The sequence below is a fragment of the Hypanus sabinus genome, chromosome 12 (genome assembly GCF_030144855.1).
Source record: "Hypanus sabinus isolate sHypSab1 chromosome 12, sHypSab1.hap1, whole genome shotgun sequence".
NCBI lineage: Eukaryota > Metazoa > Chordata > Chondrichthyes > Myliobatiformes > Dasyatidae > Hypanus > Hypanus sabinus.
The window spans coordinates 66,992,673-67,008,867 of NC_082717.1; positions in this window are offsets into that span (position 1 = coordinate 66,992,673).

The window sequence follows — 16,195 nt, forward strand, 5'->3', positions numbered from 1 at the left end:
CAAGAGGAAGAGGATTTTTTTTGATTCATTGAGTTGATATTATTTATTAATGGCATGTGAGTGTTTCTGGAAAGACCAATGCTTCTTGTCTTTCCTCCTTTGTCCTGAGAAGGTGGTAGAAGTTGTCACGCTCACCTGCTGTGGCCCTGCGTGGTGCTGTTGGGTAGGGGATTCTAGGATTTGGACACAACAATGCGGAGGGGCTGGTGATATGTTTGTCAGATGTGTTTGGTACCCGAAGGGGAATCTGTAAGTGGCGAAGCTTCTCTGCATCTTCTCTCCTAGTCCATTCCGATGGAAGTGACAAGTACTGACGATGCAGGAGATGGCAATAAGGGCACTATATTTTCGTACTGTCCACCTCATCCATGCTTATAGTGTTGCCTCCCTTTGTGAACCCTTTTCCCTGCACTGGGATCATATCCCTCTATGCCTTTCCTATTCAAGTAGCCGTCCAAATGACTTTAAAGTATTTGGATTGTATTTGCTTCTGCCATCTTCTTTGGCAGCTATTCACAACACTCTTTGTGGGGGGAAAAAAATAACCTTTGGATCTCTTTTATTTTTTTGCCTCTCAGCTAAAGATCTTGTCCTGGACTCTGCTGCCCTGGGAAAAAGACTTTTACTATCTAATTATGCCCCTTTCAATTTTACAAACCTCTATAAAGTCACCCCTCGGCCTTCTACATTCCAGCAAGAACAAACCTAGCAATAATAAAGACCACAACACATAAGAGCACAATTAGGCCATTTGATCCATCGAGTCTGCTCTGCCATTTAATCATGGCTGATCCATTTTTCCCTCCTCAGCCCCATTCCCCTTTAAGACCATAAGACATAGGAGCAGGCTCCAGCGCTGACTGCAGTACACCATGTTGCAGATTTCTAGTCGGAGAAACACTTTGTCCGCCAATATCATTGGCCTTCTATCCCCAAGCCAAATTCGAATCCAGTTTGCTCACATGCCTCAGGCCCCTTCTGGGTCAGGCTTTCATCCAAGATCTTGTCAAAAGCCTCAGCCCATGCAGACAACATCTGCCAGTCTGCTTTCATTAGCTTTGTGGAAGATGTGTGGAGATGCTGGAGTTTTATGGCAGTGAATACGATGCAAATCAGATAGGGTGCTTTGATCTGGACAGCAAGGAGCTTCCTGAGTGTTGATCCAGACATGTGGAGAGCATCTGTCACACTCCCGATGTAGATGGTGCAAAAGCTTTAGGGTGTCAGGAGGTGAGCCATTAATGGCAGAATACCCCACTTCTGTCCTAGCCACAATATTTTTGTGCTTGCCCAGTTGAGTTTCTGGTCAGTGGTGGATGTGGGATTCAAACATGCCTGAAAGTTCCTTCGGTCTTGTTTTATTTATAGGTACAGTGTGAAACGAGCCCTCCCTGCAAAACGAGCAACAACACCTAGCAAACCACTAACTTAACACTAGGCTAATTGCGGGACAATTTACAGTGTCCAATTAACATCTTAACCGGTATCCCTTTGGGCTGTGGGAAGAAACAGGGAGGAATCCCACTCGCACACGGGAATGAACCCACAAACTTGCTTCCGATGCTCCCGGCTGGAATAACGATTATGCTACAGCGGCACCCTACGCATGCGCGGGCTGCTTCATTTTGTAAAGAGCAAATGAATATCGTGTGATCATCAGCAAAAATACCCACTTTCTCACCTTCTGCTGGAAGGAAGCACTTGACGTTGTTTGAACCGAGGGCACCAGTCTGAGAAACTTTTGCAGTGATGTTCTGTGGCTGGGATGATTGATCTCTTTCAATCACAACCATCTTCCCTGTGCAATGTTATAACTCCAGTCTGTTAACTCGAGAGCACAATAGAAAGGAAATGAGGGGCCTATGAGGTGACATTTTGGAGCACCTTGTGGCTGAGCCCTCTAGGGAAAAGGCAATTCTGGATTGGGTGCTCTGTAATGAACCGGCTTAAGGTAAAGGAACCCTAAATAAAGTCAGATGTATCAGTATTACATTACAGGCATGAAAGAGGAGCTGGCCACAATTCATTGGAGGGGGACAATGACTGCAGCAGTAGCTGGAGTTTCTGGGGGCAATTTGGATGGATCAGGATAGATGGCCAGAAGGACCTGTTTCTATGATAGCTATGTCCCAAAGAAGTATTTTTGAAGTATCCTAATGGGAGAAAGAGTCAAGTGTGGCTGACAAGGGAAGTCAAAGATAACATAAAAGGAAACAAGAGGACATATAATATAGCAACGATTAGAGGATTGGGAAGCATTCAAAAACCTTAAGGAGAGAAAAGATGAAGGTAAGCTAGCCAATAATATAAAGAGGATACCAAGTTTTTTGCAGTGGCATAAAGGTTATAAGAGAGTCAAGAGTGGATATCAGTCTGGCCGAGAGGTCGTATCAGTTGTCACTGTGAAAGACACTAGCAGTACGCTGCATGTTCCTGAGAGTCAGGGGGTATAAATGAGAGCAATTGTATTGCTGGGGAAGCTGAAAGGTCTGAAGGTGGATAAGTTACCTGGACCAGATAGACGACACCCCAGTATTCTGAAAGCAGTAGCTGAAGAGACTGTGGAAGCATTAGTAATGATCTTTCAATAATCATTAGATTCTGGGGTGGTTCCAGAGCACTGGAAAATTGCAAATGTCACTCTAATCTTTGAGAAGGGAGGGCGGCAGAATAAAGACAATTGTAGGCCAGCTAGTCTGAATGACTTCAGTACTTGGCAAGATGTTGGAGTTCATTATTAAGGATGAGGTTTTGGGGTACTTGGAGGCACATGATAAAATAGGCCAAAATTAGCATCTTAAGGGGTAATCTTGCCTGACAAATGTGCGTAATTTTTTGAGGAAATAACAAGCAGGATAGATAAAGCAGATGACTTGGATTTTCAGAAGACCCTTGACAAGGAGCAGCACATGAGGCTGCTTAATAACGTGAGAGCCAATGACATTACAGGAAAGATACTAGCATGGAAAGAAATTGTATGACTGGTGGAATGCAAAGAGTGGGAATAAAGGGAGACTTTTCTGGTTGGCTGCTGATGACTAGTGGTGTTCAGTAGGGTATGGACTGCTTCTTTTTACATTATATGATTTGGATGATTGAATTGATAGCTTTGTGGCCAGGTTTGTGAATAATAAGAAGATAGATGTGGGGGCAAATGGTTTTGAAAAAGCAGGTAGTGTGCAGAAGGACTTAGACAGATTGGAAGATTGGGAGAATGGGTAAAGAAGTGGCAGATGGAATATTGTGTAGGGAAATGCATGGTTATGCATTTTGGTAGAAGAAATAAAGGCATACACTATTTCCCGAATGGGGAGAAAATCCAAAAATCAAAGCTGCAAATGGTGGTACGGCAGGCAATTTCAATGTTAGCATTCATTTCAGGAGGACTGGAATACAAGAGCAAGGAAGTAACGCTGAGGCTTTTTCAACATTGGTCAGACTGCTCTTAGGGTATTGTCAGCAGTTTTGGGCCCATTGCCTAAGAAAAGATGTGCTGGCATTGGAGAGAGTCCAGAGGAAGTTCACGAGTATTATTTTGGGAATGAAAGGGTTAATATTTGAGGTGCATTTGATGGCTGTGGGCATACTTACTGGAGTTTAGAAGAATGAGGAAGGATCTCATTGAAATCTATTGAATATTGAACAGCCTAGACAGGTGGATGTGGGAGCCTAGAGTGGGCGAGTCTAGGACCAGACAGCACAGCCTCAGAATAGAGGAATGTCCATTTAAAACACAGATGGCTGTGGAGGCCAAGACATTGAGTATATTTGAAGCAGAGTTGATAGTTTCTTGATTAATCAGGGTGTCGAAGGTTACAGAGAGAAGGTTTAAGAATGGGATTGAGAAGGATAATAAATCAGCCAAGATAGACTCAATGGGCCAAATGGTCTAATTCTGCTCCTATGTCTTATGAAAGAGCAGGGGAAATTTTAACTAGGATTTGAAATATTTCAAATATAATCACTTTGGGTTCTGATGCAACTCACCCTGGTCATTGTTTGCCTTGAAGAAACCAACACATTTGAATATTTTCCCTGAATAACTTCTGTGACCCTCAGGTCATATTCCAACACTCAATAACACCAGGAGCCAAAGCTACCCATAATGTCCTAGTGTGCTCATTGCTTTGGGACATTATACAACTTGCTCATGTCTGCACGCAAGCTCTAATGCAAATTATAACTCGTACACCACAAGAGACAGACAGAGAATGAGAGGGGAATAACTTTCTTTCCTTTGTAGGATGTCTTGGTCAAAACAGAAAAGCATTGCTGACAGCAACAAAGCTATAAAAGTTGGACCATTTTGAGAGCAAGTGTTTGCAAATCCATCTGAGAGCTCAGATGAAAGCACCTATGGAGAGCCTTTGTTCTGCTGCCTGCTTTCTCCTCAGACTGTGTGAAGGATGAGGATGCATTGGCAGAAAGCCACAAACCCTCAGCTTCCCCACCCGTGTGTTCAGAATCCTCAAAGAAAGCATATCTCACTTCTTGCACACTTCTGACATGTTGCATGCTAATAGGTGAAAGGGATTCACTGAAAACATATTGCTAAACATGAGGAAAAGGGCCATCTTTTGCTTTGAAAAACTTGCAATAAAACCATAAAGAACAAAGGATGGATTTACAATTTTGTAGGCAGAAAGAATTTTCTCTGCCAGCTCTCTTCCCCTCGCTTAATACTGGGGTGTCAATGGGGAACAGAAACTCTGGCTGATATTATCCTTCAAGGCTCTCTGAATTCATCTGAAGTCTTCCCATCACTGATCATCCTATTCCGGTTACCTCAAAGGAGTCCAATCCCCATGAGCACTTTCTCCAGGCAAGTGGGAAAACAAAATGAAATGTACATCTGTCTCTCATTCACCAGTGCTCGTCACTGGATTAATGCCTGTTGGATGTCAGTGAGGAACATGAAGTCCTTTGCATTTACACAGACTCATTATTTGTTTTTTTTCTATTGTTCCTGGAATACATGTTGCTATGCTAAGGCCAACATTCTTTTCCTATCCTTACCTCTGCGTCAGGGACAGCTATGGACCCATCATATTGCTGTAGGCCTGGATTCAGAATGACAAGGGAGGGATAACTGATTTCTTCTACTATAGAACATGAGATATGCCAGTGGATGCTTATATCTCAAGAACAATGTGCACAGCATTATCGACAATGCTTTTTATTCTGGATTTATTTTATTATTGTTGTCCAGAATATCAAATACAAGATCCAAAATGATCTGTTCTATCTACCAGATCATCAACAGCTGCATTCAAGCATCATCAGGAGGAGCTTTTGGCAAATATTAATTTGGTGTTCATTGTGGCATGAAAGGTATTGTGTGGTGGAAACTAATACCGAATGAAATGCTGATTATGTACGGTGTTCCGGGAGTGGTTCACTCATTATTACGTTCAGCTTCAGGAGGGGATTTGAACTGAGATTTCAAAGGTTTACTGACATGAAGTCTTTGTGATTGCTGCAAAGGGATTTCAGTCTACAGCAGCTTTGGCTATCACTAGTGAAGGAGAGGAAGTGATGGATTAAAAAGGGATAAACAATAAGCACATCTGGGTGGAGGAGTGAAAGAGTTTGCAATGACCTGAGTATCCTCTGCTGCTCCAGTTTCCTCCCAAATTCCAACGACAAGGATTGGGAGGTTGTGCTGCCTCTCGTGTTAAGAGGTTGTTAAGAGGTGAATTGATAACAGGAATGTGAAGGTAATAAAACATGTGGATTAATTTATGCAACACACACACATACAAAATGCTGGATGAACTCAGCAGGCCAGGCAGCATCTGGGAAAAGAGACCCTTCAGTAGGGCACTCTCTTCCGAGGCCCTGCCTGACCAGCTGAGTTCCTCCAGCAGTTTGTGTGTTGCTCAGATTGAGTTAAATAGGTGCCTGATAGTACAGACTCAGTGGGCTGCAGGGCCAGCTTCAGTGCTCTATTTCTCTATGACTCTAACAACTCCAGCAGCCCAAGACCTGACCCAGTTAAATGTTTGCTGGTACTGAATTAAATGCTCACAAGGAGGGTGGGTCAGCAGCCCTCCCACTGCACCATCCCAGGTGGAGGCTGCGGGGAAGCTGAGCCTGCCTGGAGGCCTCAACATTTGTGCCAGTGTTTTGGTGCACGTTAGCTGCCCCTGCAAACGTTACACAACTTCTCACACTTTTCTGATCTGGATTGCCGTGGCGGGGCACAATACTGGACTGTATAAAGTGCTGGTGTTGCCTCAGGCAAAGGAAGGTGAGGGCATGGAGGTATCTTCCAGGAGCGGGGCATGAGATAAAGATGAGGCAAGAGAAGTAGGACGTTCCATCGGCTTTACTAAGATAAATCAAAACAATTTTGCTAAATGTGCTAATATCATTTCCAACAACAGAGGAGTTGGTGTCTGAAGGCAGTGATTCATAATAAAGCATTTTTAATGCAGTAGTACTTCAGGAGCTGTGAAGAATTCCATCTGGGATTGTTAAAGGAAGAGTTGCATTTATGTAGTGGCTTTTATAAACTTGGGCCCTCCTAAGATGGATTATGTCCTGTGCAGTGTTTCTCAGGAGTGGAAGCTGCCGTATTGTAAGAAAAACATGAACAATAGTAATTACAAGGCCATGTTTTAATTGAAGTGCTGGATGTGCATTAGGATTCTAAGGCAACACACAAAGGAACTCAGCAGGTCAGGCAGCATCTATGGAGAGGACTGAGGCCGAGAGTTTGATCTGAGACCCTTCATCACACCTCAGCCCAAAACATGGACTATTTGTTTTCCTCCATAGATGCTCCTGACCTGCTGAGATCCTCCAGTATCTTGCGTAGCTAAAGATCGCCAGCATCTGCAGAATCTCTTGCTTTTTTAATTCTGGGGATAATTCCCCCCAACTCCCAAGAAACTGCATGAGATCTTTTACACATGGGATTCAGTAGATGCCAAAATCCAGAGCAACACACACAAAATGATGGAGGAACTCAGCAAGTCAGGAGGGTAATAAACAACCGGTGTTTTGGGCTGAGGCCCTTCACCGGGACTGGAAAGGGAGGGGGCCAGAGGCCAGAATAAGAAGGGGAGGGGGTGCAGCTGGCAGGTGATGGAGAAGGTGGGTGAATGGGGGAGGGGAATTAAATGAGAAGGTGGGAGGAGATCTTTTGCTTCCTGGGTGGGAAAATAGCAGTGGGTTTAGTATCTCATCAGAGGGTCAGGGATGACAGCCAGTTGGAATTCTGTACAGCTCTGGGAACATTGTACTAATCCCTGGATTGGGACTTGAACCCTCAACCTTCTGATTCAGAGGCAACGGTGCTACAAGTTGAACACAGAGTTGATAAGGTGAGGTAGTCCGGTCTCTCTGCATATCTGGAGTATTCACATACACTAATCATTTAACCAAGGAAAAATACATTAATGCACATCGGGTGTAGTTTTGAAGGCACCAGCAGCAAGTGCTGGACACAGCTTGTGTTCCCAGATCCGCCTGGCATTGCTTGTTGCAGGACTAATGAAACAGTTGGTATGGTGGTGGTGGTGGGATTGGTGGGGGCAGTCAGTGGGAGTGGGGTGATGAAAGGGAAAGGTTCCTGGAAACTAAATGTCATTGAAAAAAAAACTAGAAGAAAAGGCTGCAGAAATAGTGTTACAATTACTCACCAACTCTTCTGACTATGCCTTTTAAACTTACTTCCATATATAGCACATTGCCTAGCAACCCCAGAAGTCGATTAAATATAGGCATGAGGAACATTGTGAATAATGCATATTGGACACGTGCAATGATACACTCACTCAGACTAGTCTTTAATATTGCAACAGTACTCTGGCTTCTGCTGCAAATGTGGGATTTAATTGGAACTTCATTCGAAACACGAACAAAGTGACAATTTGGCAGACTAGACGTTGGCCAAAGTTTCAGCTATAAAACCTCTCCTGATTTGGTGCTTGTGGGACATGGGGATGATGGAAATAATCCCAGCCATAATCAAGAGAGGCAGCAACCTCACTCCCACCCCCGAGGTTGTGGGTTCCTTCCACTCTGGAGGATAGGCAGGGCACGAATGAGAGAATGGTGCACTTTCTGGAGGTGTTGTCCTTCTGGTGGTAGAGCCTAAAGCAGAGCCTGTGCTCGGAGGTGGAGGTAGGGGATCCCGCCTCATAGCCTTTATAACAGTGCATCTGGCCGCCACTGTACATGTTTCTTTGCGGAAGTGTGCTGTGTGCTGATTGTTATACCAAATGGACTGAATATCTGCAAAGCAGCTGAGATGGTTCTAAACTCAAGTCGCAGAACACAGAAACAAGTCCTCCAGCACGCGGCATCCCAGTCAATCGTCCACATTAATCACACTCACCAGCACTTGATCCATAGCCTTTCTCTGCCTTGGCCACTCAAATTCTCATCCCAATATTTCACCTGCTCCCACCCCCTTTGAAGATTCTATATAGCATCAAGAACTTCTTTTCTTCCATTATTCCTGCTGTACGGTACATGGCATTATTATAGTTTCTTCATAAACTTAACTGCCTTATAGACACTGCCTGTGTGTGGTGTTTAATCTCATGGGATTGATAGAGACAGGATGTACTACCATAGTGATGGTGTTAGCTGTCAGCACCGGAGATGATACAGCAGCACATTGTAAGTGACTTACAGAGCCCACAGAATTGATAGTCCAGGATGCAAGCAGTCAAAGTGGAAAAACAGATCACAAATAATCATTGTCACTGATATTAGCCATGAAATTCATGGCAGCAGTACCGTGCTGGCATAACAAACTACAGTAACTAGGAACATAAATAAATAGTGCAAAAGAGATGGTCAAAAAGATGAGAAATACCGCTGCCTTTGTGATAATCTTCAGTACTTATGGAATTCTGCAGGGAACATCAAGCAGTGACTTCAATGCATTTGTTAGACAAATTCTCACTTTTCAGGAGCAACTTGCTGATTAGCCACTAAAACTGCAACCTGGCAAACACACTGTTGCCAGTACTAAACTCTTCTGAACAAGCAGCATTTCAGAAACCCCACCATCTTGATCACTCAGTAAAGGTGTGAATGATTTTTGTTTTATCTCTCAACTTCAAATGTGGAGAAATTATATGAAATCTCTTTTGTTATATCCCTTCTAAGTGAAGTTGCCAGTACATATGTAGACTAGCAAGCTCGGTTAGGCATCAATATTAAAGGAACATTCCGTGATAGAAATGTTGTAATTGACAAATAAAAGTCCATGCCTTGTTAATGGTCCTCTGTTAATAGGAATGTTTGTTTAAAGGAAACATTTGCTTAGGTACACTGATTCATTCTCCATATATAGGCTAGTGTTTGCTTTATAGGAAAGACTGGATAAAGGAAATGGTTTGTTCACCGCAGGGCTGTGGCCATTAAAAACCTTCTACTATGTTTAAAATAAACAAATAAACAAGCAGTTCATTTATCCCCTTTCTGAAAGGGTTAAGAAACCAAAAATGTTCTGGTTATTTTTCTTTAACCTTACACCTTTGATCATTTTTTTCCACTGTTTTCATTTTAAAAACCAGTAGAGTGAAATCCCCACAGGCTGAACACATGAGCAGGCCCATGAGTGTGGTGTAATAATGCTGAACGGTTAAGCAGTGCCCACATGAAACACTATGCCAGCTAATACTTATCACCAGCAATCTGTCTCTTTATAATCCTCACGCACAGACAATGAGGGATTATAGCTCAATGCAGGGCATTTTCTACCTCTTGATCAATTATTAACAGCTCAACTGCTCATTACCGATGTGCTCCACACAAGCCTCAGCTCAGTCCTCCTGACCACACCCTTCTATTTCTTACACCCTCTACATGACCGTCAAGCAATCCCTTCAATATATCAAGACTGTTTTGCCTCAACTGTACTTGGGAGTTGTAAGTTCCAATTTCTGGCCTCAGTCACGATCGACACATTTCTCTTGAACTATCTGTTAGACTACGCATGGTTACCAGCGCAGGTCTCATTCTCAGGTGAAACACCTCTGTCTACCAAATTGCCTTAACAATCTTGAGGGACCTTAAATGCACTATCCCTTAGTTGCTTCCTACCTAAAGAGCCCCAATCTGTGCAATCTTTCCTGCCAGTTAGTCACTCAGCTGCGGGATCGTTAACACGATGCCCTAATAAATACCGAGAGAAATACTGCCTTCTCTCCTGTAACCACCTCCCACTGGAGAGTACATATATTTAAACAGACAGCCCAGAAATGACACACACACACAGACTGCCTCATTTCCTTCGAGGCAACATGAGACGGCAGCTCAAAGTACTTTAATGTCTGTAAAGGTTTTGACCCCGAAAGATGCTATGAAAACACAAAGTATTCAAACAATTAACAATGCTCATCCACTTTGTTGTAACAGAGAGTGTTGAACAGGGTGAGTGTTAAGGCAGTGGAATGTGGATAGTCAAAAGCATTAAATACCCTCAGGACTAATGTTGCCAATATCAGTTTTTAGACTCACTCCCTCCAGAGAGTGGAGAAAAACTCATGAGTGGGCATAGGTTGTGACTTCATTAAAAGTGCCATAAGCTTAAGAAATTAAAATGCTGAGATACAACATGAACAGGCCTACTGAGCCTCTTCATTAGAAGATATATCCTTCTTCCTCCCATCACCGTGTACTGGGATTAACAGATCAAGTTATACAGATTCCTTCAGACACTCGACACGTCTGGAGGGATTATCTTTTCAGGTGACCATCCGATACCCCACAAAGCTATTCTGAAGAGTAGGAGAGCTAACTCTGGTCCCCTGGTCAATATTATTTCCCCATCAACATCACCAAAATGATCATTCGCATATTGACATTTCTTTTGTCAAAGCTTGCTGTTTTACAATTTCATCATTGCAATTTTGTTTTACAGTACTGGAGCTATCTGTATTTCATTTACAGCGAAGTCCTTGGACAATACTGAAGTCAGGAGGAGCGCATTAATACAGGTCTTGTATGAGTGGGATTAACAATTTGTTGGCAGTTCAGTTGAAGGTGATGAGGATTAGCCAATTGAAATGATGTGGATGTATTACCCATCAGAAGCAAATTATAGCAATTCCCCAACACTTCTTTCCTCCAACCGACTTGGGGTAATGTATATCAGCCAAGTAATTTATCTATCTGCAGGGTTTCGGGATTTGGGATGAGATTGCAGCACCAGAAAGAAATCCATATGTCAACAGGAAGACATGCTGGCTGCGGATAGACGGGAGCACGTGCAGACTCCAGACAGACAGACAGCACCAGAGCTCAGGATTGAACCTGATTACTGTAGTTGTGTAGTAGCAGTCCTACCAATTGCACCACTAAAAGAGGACATTTTATTGATTAATTTTGAATGAGTTAACATGGCAGAATAAGTAAACAAAATCACCATAACAGCAGAATTAGGCCACTCAGCCCATCAAGTCTGTTCTACCATTTAATCATGGCTGAGTTATTATCCCTCTCAACCCTGTTCTCCTGCCTTCTCCCTGTAACTGACTAATCAAGAACCTAACTTCTATTTCTCAGTAGTCAGGTGGTAGTGAAAAGCTCTAAAGCCCATTAAGGCCCCCTCTTTTGTAGAGTCTTCCAGATCCAGGCTCATGTATCTGACTGCTGTACCTCACTGGCTTAGTAAATCTTTCCTTACACGGGGCCACTGAACTCTGAAACTTTTGCCTGTATTTAAAACAACCCTGGATAAAGGCAATCTGTGGCAGTGTGATATGTGCCAGCTCTGCTTCTATTTGAACAACCAAAGATTGACAAAGTATCTACTAGCTTTCCTTACAAGATACACCCAACTCTGGACCCAATACCTTGTGTATTCCACTCTCCAGCACTGCAACAAGTTCCCCGTTTCTCTCATTTGTAAATCAGCAATCTCTCCTCACAAACCAGATCTAGAAATAGTTTTATCTGCTGACACCATTTAAAACCCACCATAATGATTCTGTAAGTGGCCTAATCTTTTTTTGCCCATTATAAAACACAAATTGCTGATAAACTTTTGCAAGGTTTTATCAATCTTGGGAAACTGTTGGTTCACACCTGTGTCACCTGCCCCTTGTATACCTTTCATTGTTTACAAGTTAGCAACTTTTTTGTGCAACACATTTTCTGTTCTTTTATAAGACATAGGAGTAGAATTAGGCCATTCAGCCCATTGAGTCTGCTCTGCCAATCAATTAGGCTGCTTTTTCTCTCTCTCAGATTTATCCTGTCACCTCCCCATAACCTTTAATGCTCTGACTAATCAAGAGACTATTAACCTCTGCTTTAACTATGACTTAGCCTCCACAGCTGTCCTTGGTAATGAATTCCACTGATTCACTGCCCTCTGGCTAAAGAAATTCCTCTTCATATCTGTTCTAAATGGATGCCCTTTCTTTCTGAGGCCGTGCCCTCTAGTTCTGGACTCCCCAGATATAGGAAACATACTCTCCACATCCACTCTACCTCAGCCTTTCAATATTTGATAGTCCTTAACTAAATTTCCCCTTCACTTTTCTAAACTCCAGTGAGTGCAGGCCCAGAGCCATCAAATGATCCTCATAGACTAACCCTTTATTCCCAGAATAATTTTTGGGAACCTCTTCTGGACTTTCTCCAATGCCTTCACATCTTTTCTTAGATAAGGGGCCCAAAAACTGCTCACAATACAGCAAGTGCGGTCTGATCAATGTCTTACACAGCCTCAGCATTACATTCTCGTTTTTATATTCTAGTCCTCTCAAAATGAATGCTAACATTGCATTTGCCTTTCTTACCACCAACTCATCCTGCAATTAGGGAATCCTACACAAGGACAAGTCCTTTTGCACCCGATTTTTGAATTTTCTTCCTGGTCAGAAAATAGTCTACACCTTTATCTCTTCTACCAATGTGCATGATCATACACTTCCCTACAATATATTCCATCTGCCACTTCTTTGCCCATTCCCTCATCTGTCCAAGTTCTTCTGCCAACTCCTTCCTTCCTCAACATTATCTGCCCCCTCCACCTATCTTTTATCATCTGCAAACTTGGCCACAAAGCTATCGATTCCGTCATTCAAACCATTGACATATAACGCGAAAAGATGCAGTCCCAACACTTAAGTCTGTGGAACACCACTGGCAGCCAAACAGAAGAAGCAACTCTCTGACCTTGTCAAAGGCCTTCTGAAAAATCCAAGTACACACCATCCACTATTTTGCTTGTTATTTCCTCAAAGAATGCCAAACAAATTTTCAGGCGTATGCAGAATTATATTGAGATTACAGTGTAATGGGAAGGGTGCACTTCTATAGATCCTTTAACTTAGCAAAAGTTTCTCTTTTCAGCAGAATTATAAAATATACACAATGAGTGACCTTGTAATGTTAAATTTTCTCCATTTATGGCCGATACATTGATCTAATAAAACAAAAGGCAGAACAATCTCTTTGTGGAAGTTTAAATACCAGGGTGGTTTCCAGTTTCTTTTCAGAAAAAACAAATGTCTTCAAATCACAACTGGGTTGTTGACTTCTATCCATGTACATTGGGGATTGGGGGCTGATCACAATTTCCTGAAACTGTTGTTTTAGGCTCTGGCTGAAGTTTGCTGTTCCAAGAAGTAAAATATTAGCATTATTAATGTCTGCTCCTTCACTTCTCCTCCCAACACCCACACACCTCTGCTCTAAAAGTGGCAGGCAACATATGTGAACTTCATAAATTCATATTACTTTCCTTTCAGTACAACTTATCACTTCTCCGCGATTCTATGCAAACTTATTGGTTTAAATTTGTAAAATAAATGCATTTAAATTCTGATAGCAATTCTGCAGTTCGCTAGTTTTGTCAAGTTTATGCATAAATGGATAATTCATCTGACATTTATACTGAGAATAATAGTGCCTCTCAGAGCTGTTGTATGGACAAAATCTGGAGAATACACGTGGAATCTCAAAGCTGAACATTAAATTAGTTAAGTGTTTAATTGTTCTGCAGAGAAACAAATCTTACAATGATTTCAGAAAATCATTGAGCTCAGTAAACAAAAGCGCATTGCTTATCAAACAATGAAAGACCAGGAAACCATATTCTTGTAGTTGAGAGTTCCTCCAAAATCTTGCTTATGTCGCTTAAGCCAGGAGGAGCATAAAGAGTCATCATTTTGGGCTGAGTGGGTCAGTTCTTGTGGTCATAATCTCTAGCTCATATAATGCAAAGTATTTATATGTGTCAATGAGGAAGATTCAAGCCACAGTCCAGAGAGTAACAGAAGACCATCTCAGAAGTGTGATGAAGGAAAAAGGGTGTGATGTTGGTGGTATAGAATTAGTGGAACAAGGAAAGGCAGTACCTGGACTTCTGTAAAGTGAATGAAGGAAATGAAAGAATGTGGAGCGGAACTAAAATAGTTGATTCAATTTCAACATTCATCATATATCAAATGTTCATATATTGAGAGGAATTTTATGAACTCCACCCATCCCCAGAGTCCTTTGAAAGGAAACCACAAGCTGAAATGACAAATGACATAAAACAGTAAGAACACCACCTTGAAGTACATCATGTAAAATTGGCTGGACAATGGAGGCAATCAATGTTACTTTCATGCTAAGTAATTAGGATTTAATCTATAGGACAATGCAGTGTTAAGGATCTTTCTTCAGAGCCTGTGCCGGGAAAATGCCACAGGCAAATAAAAGTGCACAACAGATGTTAACAGAAAATGCCTGTGCACAATCTTTAAATTTGCTTTGAAAAGGGGCAAAAAATCATTTTCACGTTGTTACAAAACAGTTTACGTACCATCAATGAAGCGCCTGAAGACGAGTCCCTGTTGTAGAATGGGAGCAACAGTAGCTAATTTGCACACATAGTTGCTGCAAATAGAAATGGGATAAAGTCATAGTTGTCAAGACTGTTTATTTTGATCAAGGGGAAATCAATGGAGCTCAAAAATCCTGTTTTTATCCAGATATTTTGCTCAAATAATGGGACCTTTGCCTCCATGGACCTGCCTCATGACTACACCATCATCAGCCAGGAACAAATTTGCACTGCGGCTGTTCAAAGCAGAAGTGGATCATCAGATTGGTCTGACCCTGCTGACGAACAGCCCACTAAGGATGCAGTTATGACTCTACAGATACCAGAGGTTCCCGATGTTGTCAGATGTGACAATGGGACCAGAGAGCAAGGTCCACCAACACACTTCATGCTGCTCGTGTTCATCTGGAACTAGATTTGGTTCCTGAGGGATGGAAGGAAAATAAAAATGAAAACTGTGACCTAAAGGAGTTTCCCACGAGGTAGGAACTTGCGAGGTGGCAACATGCTTTTGAGATGGACATTTATAATGAATTTCCTCACATTTGAAGTTGAAAGTCATTCCCCTTTTAGCATCATTCATCTTGTACAAGTTTAACAAACATTGTACCTCAACAAGGTCTAGGGAGAATGGCAGCAAAAGGCTGACATCTGGTGTAACCGTGCACCAATCTAAATTATTGTATTTTCATATGCCAGAACAGCTGCCTCAGTATTTAGCATCCTCAGACAAGCTGGAGACCAGTGGTGTTTTGGGAACACTGGAGTTAAAACTTCACCAAACGCAATTGAAATGATCTTTCAATATGACAATAATGGAGGACTTGGAGGTTTATGGTCATTGATAGTTGTTCAAAAATGAATAAGCTTGCATTCCCTTACCCACTGCTGCACAATTAATTCTAAGCAAAAAAGTACATTACCTTGCTTCTGCATCCAAGCAATACCTTCATTCAGAAATTTTAAAGAAATCGAACACCACATACAAATTAACTCAAACAAAATGCTGGAGGAACTCAGATCAGGCAACATCTATGGAAAATAGTCAACATTTCAGAAAGAGACCTGGGCAAAAGATGAGAAGTCAGAGTAGGAAGGTGGAGGGAAGGGGAGTAGTACAAGGTGATAGGTGAAACCAGGTGAACTTCAATTTCTTAAACTTCTGGTAATTGCCTCCCCCCTTCCCTATTCCCGTTTCCTTCTCTCATCTCTTCTCCAACCTGCCCATCACCTCCCTCTGGTGCTCCTCTTCGTTCATGGTCTTCTACCCTCTTATAAAAGACTCCCCCTCCTCCAGCCCTTTATCTCTTTCACCAAACTTCCCAGCCCTTTACTTCACCCCTTTCCCTTCTCCCAGTTTCACTTATCACCTGCTACCTTGTATTTCTT